Source organism: Pongo pygmaeus, chromosome 13, assembly GCF_028885625.2.
Source record: "Pongo pygmaeus isolate AG05252 chromosome 13, NHGRI_mPonPyg2-v2.0_pri, whole genome shotgun sequence".
NCBI lineage: Eukaryota > Metazoa > Chordata > Mammalia > Primates > Hominidae > Pongo > Pongo pygmaeus.
The window spans coordinates 939565-947913 of NC_072386.2; positions in this window are offsets into that span (position 1 = coordinate 939565).

The following is an 8349-nucleotide window of genomic DNA, read 5'->3' on the forward strand; positions in this document are numbered from 1 at the left end:
TGAGCCAATGATCCTCCTTCTCAGAATGTATTTTTAGGATGTAATTACATGAGTGGAAAAATATGGTTTCAGAAAGAAATTTATTCTAAGAATTTTGCAATGAGAACACCGTAAACAACCTGAAGCTTCATGTATAAGAGATTAAGTAAATTAAGGCATCCCATATAATGGAATAACATGGCTCCATCAACAATGATCTAGATCTATAAACGTGTCCACATTTTATTGTCCATGTCCACTACATACTCCAGTCTTCCTACGCAAACAGTAGGTTAGAGAAAAAATCTGGGATACACATTATCCCAGGAAGCTTTTGGGGTTTACAATGGGTGCTACATTCCCTCATGACAGACTCAGCCCTCAGCCTTGGTGGAGGTGTCCCAGGCAATCCTCCAGTTTGGTCAGGAGCAGCCCTTGCATATCACATTAAGGTTTTTAAATATATGATGCTAACAGGATTGTCTCCCTACTTCATAACATTGTTTGCTTTTCCTCTTGTAACAAAGTAGCATGGAAAAAGCAGAAATTAGTCTAGCACCCAATCAGTGGGAGCCAATCTCATTTACAAATGTAGACGCAGAGATCCTAAATAAATATGAGCATGTCAAATCCAATGATTTGATAAAAGCATAACAGACTTTGCTCATGTATAATTTATCCTAAATATGCTTATCAGCTTCTGCCTCATAACACACACAAGAACTGAGTAGCTCTAAATACAAATTTAATTAGCTCATGATGTGTGAGCTGGCAAGTTCAGTTGGCCTTAGCTGAGCAGTTCTGTTGTGGGACATGCTAGATTACCTTAACTGGGCTTTGTGCATGCCTCTGCATTCAGCTGATGGCTCATCTGGGCCTGGCTGTTTTATGAGGGTCATAGATGAGACAATGAAGTTCTCTCTGTCATCATGGTCTCTCATCCTCCAGAAGAGCAATCTAGGGTTGGTCCCATAGTGCCAGGGTTTCAAGAGCAAAAACTGTGATCTCTTAAGGCCTCATCAGAGAACAGGCTCAATGATAATTCCACCACATTCTAATGATTAAAGCAAGTCACAACACTGGCCTAGATTCATGCGGTGGGATTAAGACGAGATAAAAAATGTTGAGACATAATCATTGGAAGGAAAACGAAGGTACTATTTTTATGTTAGAGAATAATGTTATTTACTTATAAAATTCAAATTCGCCTGTAAAATGTGACCAGTTGAAGTCTGTTTTAAAATTATCAGGTCAAAAAATTGGTTTCACACAAAATTGGCACATGAAAATTCATAGCATCACTATGTAAGTGTCTTTTATAAAATGTAGCCAAAATGTTTCATTCACAATAACAATTGTGAGCAAAGACCAGAAATGTCCAAAGGTAATTCTGGGAGTTCCCTTTGGGATGCGTAGGTGAGGAGCTATCTGGAGCCTCAGACTCCCACATTCTTCAGTGCGAAGGGCTTTACATGAGCTCAACTTCCCAGCGGCTTTCTCTTTCTGATGGGAGGTGTTAGAACCTGGCTTTCTCATGCAACTTCTGTGAAGCTCTGACAACTAAAGCCAGATTGTCTGTTTTAGTCAATCTGTCGGATCAATTAGTCATTTGATCTGACAACTAAAGCCAGATTTTCTGCTTTAATTAAGTAGTCCAGATTACCTTCATAGTCAATTTGTTCCCCCACCAACATGGATGCCTTCACAATTGCTCTTTAAGAAGGATAAAAACGTAGGGGTGAGGTGTGGTCTATCTCCTGCTTCACCCATGCCATGGTGATTCTTCAAGTGGTGAGAGAAATTGTGGTCCTGTGCATTCTCTTCCAGACCCTTAGCTTATGTGTTTTCCCTATAAAACTTCATCCTAATCCCAGCACTTTGGGAGGCCGAGGTGGGTGAATCACGAGATCAGGAGTTTGAGACCAGCCTGGCCAACATAGTGAAACCCCGTCTCTACTAAAAATACAAAAAATTAGCTGGGCATAGTGGCAGGCACCTGTAATCCCAGCTACTCAGGAGGCTGAGGCTTGAGCCCAGGAGGTGGAGGTTGCAATGAGCCAAGATCGCACCACTGCACTCCAGCCCAGGCGACAGGGAGAGACTCTGTCTCAAAAAAAAAAAAGAAGTCCCTTATGTGTGATGATAAAATTTGATGAAGAGCAACATTGGTGGACTTACACTACCACAGATCAACATTTATTATAAATTTTCTGTAATTAATACACTGTAGTATTAGCTCAGGAGAGAAAAAATAGATCAATGGAAAAGAATAGGGAGTCCAAAAACAGATCCACATGTATACAGTGAGTCAGTTTATCAGCCTTGAAATATGTTGAAAAAATAATAGTCATTTTAATAACTGATGCTGGGTTCACTGGCTACTTTACACTAGTTCTTCATAAAATTGCATGTAATAAATACAAATAACATGCAGCTGGAAGACTGGGATCAGTGGCTGTGCCTCCACTAGACTGCCCATCGAAACACATAGTAAAAGCTACCAAAGGTGTCTGATCCGTCTTGTCATTTTTTTAACTCATTTTGTTCAGGTATAATTTACATAAAGTGCAGATTTTAACTACATTTGTTTTAAAAATGTACATATCCTTGTGAATAATGCACATTCAACATGTTAAACATTTTCTTTACCCCAAAATATTCCCTTGTGCCCCTTTCCCTTCATTTCTTTCCAAAAAAGGATATAATCACTGTTTTGGTTTCTATCACCATATGTTGGTTTTGTCTGTTCTTGAACTTTATATAAATTAAGTCATACTGTAATATGCTCTTGTATTTGGCTTTTTTTCATTCAACATGGTTTTCTAAATTAGTAATTTATAATAAAGAGTATTGCATATTTTATTATTGTTTATAAATTGTGTTCTAAAAACATTCTATGTTAGTAAAATTTATAGTAAACTTCTATAATGTACATACTTTTCTTTCTGGAGAGCCATTTATTAAACATTTATTAGCATACCACTAACAGAGGAGATGTAACCCGAGAATTGGCCTTTTTCTTCTGAAGTCAACTGGCTTTGAATTAGAATGTAGCATTAGTTATTATTCCTCATTCCCCACTCATTCTCTGTATGTACTTCCCTTATTTTTTTCTTTTATTTTTCTGCAGACACTATGGTTACTTAAGTGTCTACTTCTCTTTTTCTGCATGTCTTTGAGTGGAGACACTGGTCACCTTTGTTCCCCACTGCCTTTTCAAAGGTGCATGTTAGGGAACAAAAATATAGTGTCTCCCTCTAGAGCAGTAGATTTGTTTATGGCCCACTCTAGTGAAGACAGTGTCTCCCTCTAGGGTGAAGGGCAGTGGTTTTGTTCCCATGGGCTATCATAAAAGATTCAGGTTTCCTAAGCTTAGGGTTCTATTCCTACAACGCAGCCCTCTAGGCCTGCAGCACCTGGCCTTCCATGTCACTCTGTGGGATTAGAATGCCAAAAGTCATTGCAAAGAATGACACTCTGGCTACTGCTGTGGTTGTGACTAATAAAGTCCTTTGTCTCAGAGCCAGGAGTCTCTCATCTTGTGCCAGCATCTGTGAGACTGTCAGGCTAACTTGTGAGCTCATAAATTGGTTACTTTCAGATCCTTGGTTTTTGATGGAAATAAATGTCTCTTAATCTTAGATGCAAACTAGAGCTGCCTGGAATGCTTTCAGCTTTTTACAATTTTTTACTGGTGAAATATACATAACATGAAATTTACCATCTTCACCATTTTTAAGTGTATAGCTTAGTAGTGTTAAGTACATTTACATTGTTGTACAACCAATCTCCAAAACCCATTTTATCTTGCAAAACTAAAACTCTATCCCATTCAACAGCAACCCTCAATTTTCCCCTGCTCCCAGCCACTGGCAACCACTATACTTTGTGTCTCTATGCATTTGACTTCTCTGAGTCACATAAATGGAATCATACAGTATTTGACTTTTTTTTTTTTCTTTTGAAATGGAGTCTCGCTCTGTCGCCCAGGCTGGAGTGCAGTGGTTCCATCTTGGCTCACTGCAAGCTCCGCCTCCAGGATTCACGCACGCCATCTTCCTGCCTCAGCCTCCTGAGTATCTGGGACTACAGGCACATTCCACCACACTCGGCTAATTTTTTGAATTTTTAATAGAGATGGGGTTTCCCCATGTTAGACAGGATGGTCTCGATCTCCTGACCTTGTGATCCACCCACCTCGGCCCCCCAAAGTGCTGGGATTACAGGCGTGAGCCACCACACCTGGCCCAGTATTTGCCTTTTTGAGACTGGCTTATTTAACTTACCATAGTGTCCTTAAGATTTATTTGTGTTGTAGAATATGTCAGAATTTTCTTCCTTTGTACACTTGGGTTTCTTCCACTTTTTGGCTACTGTGAATAATGCTGTTATGAACATAGGAGTACAAATATCTCTTCAAGACCTTGCTTTCAATTCTTTTGAACACACACCCCGAAGTGGAATTACTGGATCATATGGTAACTGTATTTTCAATTTTTTCAGGATCTGCCATTCTGTTTTCAATAGAAGCTGCCACCATTTAACATAATGTTTTTAACTTCATTTATACTATTATGCTTGTCAGTCTTCTTTTAATGTTCAGAGTAATCAGGAAATTACCACAGTTTGCCCATTCTCACTTTGGTGAACATTTGTTTCCAGGTTTTTGAAATTTTGAATTAAGCTACTAAGAATATACTTGTATTGGCGTTTTTGCAGACATATGCTTTGATTTCTCTTGGGTAAATACCTAAGAGTTGAATTGCTGTCATAGGCTAAGTGTATGTTATCTTTATGAAGAATTGCCTGTCCTTGTCTATTAACATAAAGAATGAGGTACTTTACTGTTCACTTAAATTCTTTATGTGGTTGGCCTGTGTGGGCTGGCATATACCTGTAACATACCTTTAGTCCCAACTACTGGGGAGGCAGAAGGATGACTTGAGGGCAGGAGTTTGAGGCTACTGGGTGCTACAATCATGCCTGTGAATAGCCACTGGACTCTAGCTTGGGAAACTTAGCTAAAAAAATTTATGTGCTTAAAATTTCAATATGTTTATGAAATTTTTGTATAATGATTTTGTAAAAGAAAACTTTCCCATACTCCCAGGCATTAATTATTTTCAAAACATGAAGAATATGTCTTAAATGGTGTCAGGCACAAGTCTAATTTTAATTTTTTCCAATTGGATAGTCAAGGCTTTCAACATTTATTGATGAGTCCCTTTTTTATTTACTGATCTTAAAGGTCACATTTATACTACACTAGGTATATCCATTCCTAGAGTCTCCTATCTTCCATGTTTATTACTGAAATCTCTGACCTTTTTTTTTTTTTTTGAGATAGAATCTTGCTCTGTCACCAGGCTGGAATGCAGTGGCACGATCTTGGCTCACTGCAACTTCCGCTTCCTGGGTTCAAGTGATTCTCCTGCCTCAGCCTCCTGAGTAGCTGGCATTACAGGCGCCCACCACCATGCCCAGCTAATTTTTGTATTTTTAGTAGAGAGGAGGTTTCATCATGTTGTCCAAGATGTTCTCCTGACCTCATGATCCACCCACCTTGGCATCCCAAAGTGCTGGGATTACAGGCATGAACCACCATACCCAGCCCATTTTTGTTTATTCTCAAACCACTATCTCACATCTTTAAGAATTATACTTTTGGTACAAGGCAAATAACAGTGAATATGCTAAGTGTCTGTTTAACTTTACCATTTCTAAAAGTGACTATACCACTTTATACTTCCATTAGCAATCAATGAAAGATCACTTGTTCTACATGCTAACCAACACTTGAGATTTTTAGTCATTGGGATTATTGGTAGTGTTATCTCACTGTGGTTTAATTAGCATTTCCCTGATAAGTAATGATGTGGTTATCAGTCATTTTATCATGTGCTGATTGGTCATTTTATATCTTCTTTGGAAAAGAACTTTTGAAAGTTTTGCTTGTTTTTTGTTGGTTTGTTTCCTTATTGTTGGGTTGTAAGATATCTTAATATAGCTTAGATACCAATTATTTCTCAGATAAATACATTATGAATATTTTTCCTAGTCTAGGGTTGCCTCTTCATTTTGTTAATGATGTCTTTAAGAGAGGAAGTTAATTTGATGAAGTTCTGGTTTATCTTTTTAAATTAGATTTTGTGCTCTTTTTTGCCTACCTATGAAATCTTTTTTTGCTTATCCTAAGGTTTTAAAAATTTTCTCTTATATTTTCTTGTAAAATTTGTAGTTTTAGCTTTTCATTTAGGTCTGTTACCTATTTTGAGTTGTTTTTGTGTATGATGTGAGGTAAGTGTTGAGGTACATAATTTTTGAATGGATATCCAGGTGTTCTGTGCTATTTTTTGAAACAACTTTCCCCCATCGAATTATCTTTGTGGCTGCACCGAAAATAAACTGATCATATGTACTTGGCTCTATTTTCTGCAATCACTTCTGTTCCACTGATTTATATAAATATTATTAAGCTATTACTATGTTTTAACTACTGGAGCTTCAGAATAAGTTTGGAAATCTGATACTGTTATTCCTCTAATGATGTTCTTCCTTTTCAAAACAATTTTGACTATTCCAGTTTTTTTAGCTGGCTGTTTTGTGCATTTCAATGTAAATCTTAATATTAGTTTCTGCAAAAACCTGCTGTGAATTTGATAGACATTGTGTTGACTTTATAGATCAATTTTGAATTCTGGTTCTGGGTAAGATGGAGTAAACCAGTGGCTGGGAAATTCTGGCCTAATGGCTAAATATCGTGTACTGACTGTTTTTGTATACCCCTATGAAGTAATAATGGCTTTTGCATTTTTTATTGAGACAGGGTCTCACTCCATCGACCAGGTTGGAATGCAGTGGCATGATCTTGGCTCACTGCAGCATGAACCTCCTGGGATCAAAAAATCCTCTTATCTTAACTTCCTGAGTAGCTGGGACTATAAGCATGCTCCACCATGCCCAGCTAATTTTTTGAATTTTTGTAGCGATGGGGTTTTACCATGTTGCTCAGGCTGATCTCAAACTCCTGTGCTCAAGCATTCTGCCTTCCTCGGCCTGCCAAAGTGCTGGGATTACAGGTGTGAGCTACCACACCCAGCCTACACTTTAAAATAGTCAAAAAAATCAAAAGAAGAATATTTTATGACATATGATAAGTATATAAAATTCAAATTTTAGCACTCATAAATTTTGGTTGAAACACAGTCATGCTTATTTGTTTACATATTGTCTGTAGCTGTTTTCATGTTATGTTGGTACAGTTGTGTACTTATGATAGAGACAATATATAATGCTCTCATCTCTTCATACTGCTACTCAGTGTATCATAAATCAGAGTAACACAGTTATTACAAGTTAACAGATTTTTGAGTGCCATACTGTGATATTTTATTTATTTTGCATATCCATCATGTCAAAACAAGAAGAGAAAATCAAATTTTGAATGTTATGCTTTTAAGGTATATTAAAGTGTAGATTATTTTGTTATACAATCAGACAGCTTACTATTGTGTTTCTTATGCAGTGACAGCTGCACAAGAAGAAAAATTATAACATTAATACTGCCAGATTAAAAACTTATCCCAATATTTCCAAATCACAGATAATTATGGCCAAAAATAAAAAATTTAAAATGGAATATCTTATCAAAGCAGAATTACTTTTATAAAATAACAAATGAAAATGAGGCTATAACCAAAGTAAATTTTAGAGTGGCTAATCTGTTAAGCAAGAAAAGTTATTTACTGATGATGAGTTAGTTGAATCATATTTTGCAGCAGCTGAATAAATGTATCATATAAATTTGTCTAAGACTGTAAGCCTTTTGACAAGGATAGTTTCTGAAAAAGTTGAGAACATTGGGAGCAGCACTGATAGTCATTTTAAAAAGAAGATCATAAAAAATTCACACTTATTGTTACCGGTGGTGAAAATTTATCAGCCATAAGTGAACACAAAACAAAACAAAAATGAAAGTTAAAATTAGAAGAAAATTAAAATGAGGAAAACAGAGGATCAACAAGTTTCTATTTCCACTTTGTATTTACCTCTGGGAGCCAAGAGACAATGCAACTGGGCTTAAGACCATCAATGAGGTGTACTTTTCTGGTGACAAACATCACCTGGATTTGTTACATCAATCCATTTGGCATCTCTGTGGGACCCCCAAAACTGTCAACAAAATAATTTTCAAAAAATAAAATCGTAACTCTTATGCAGGTATGAAAAGACCAGCTAGGGAGTGACAGACTATTTGCAAATCATATATTTGTAAAAGTCTTGTATAGAAAACATATAAAGAACTCTCAAAACTCAATAAGAAAACAATCCAATTTTCTAAGCTAAAAGATTTAAACAAACACTTCATTG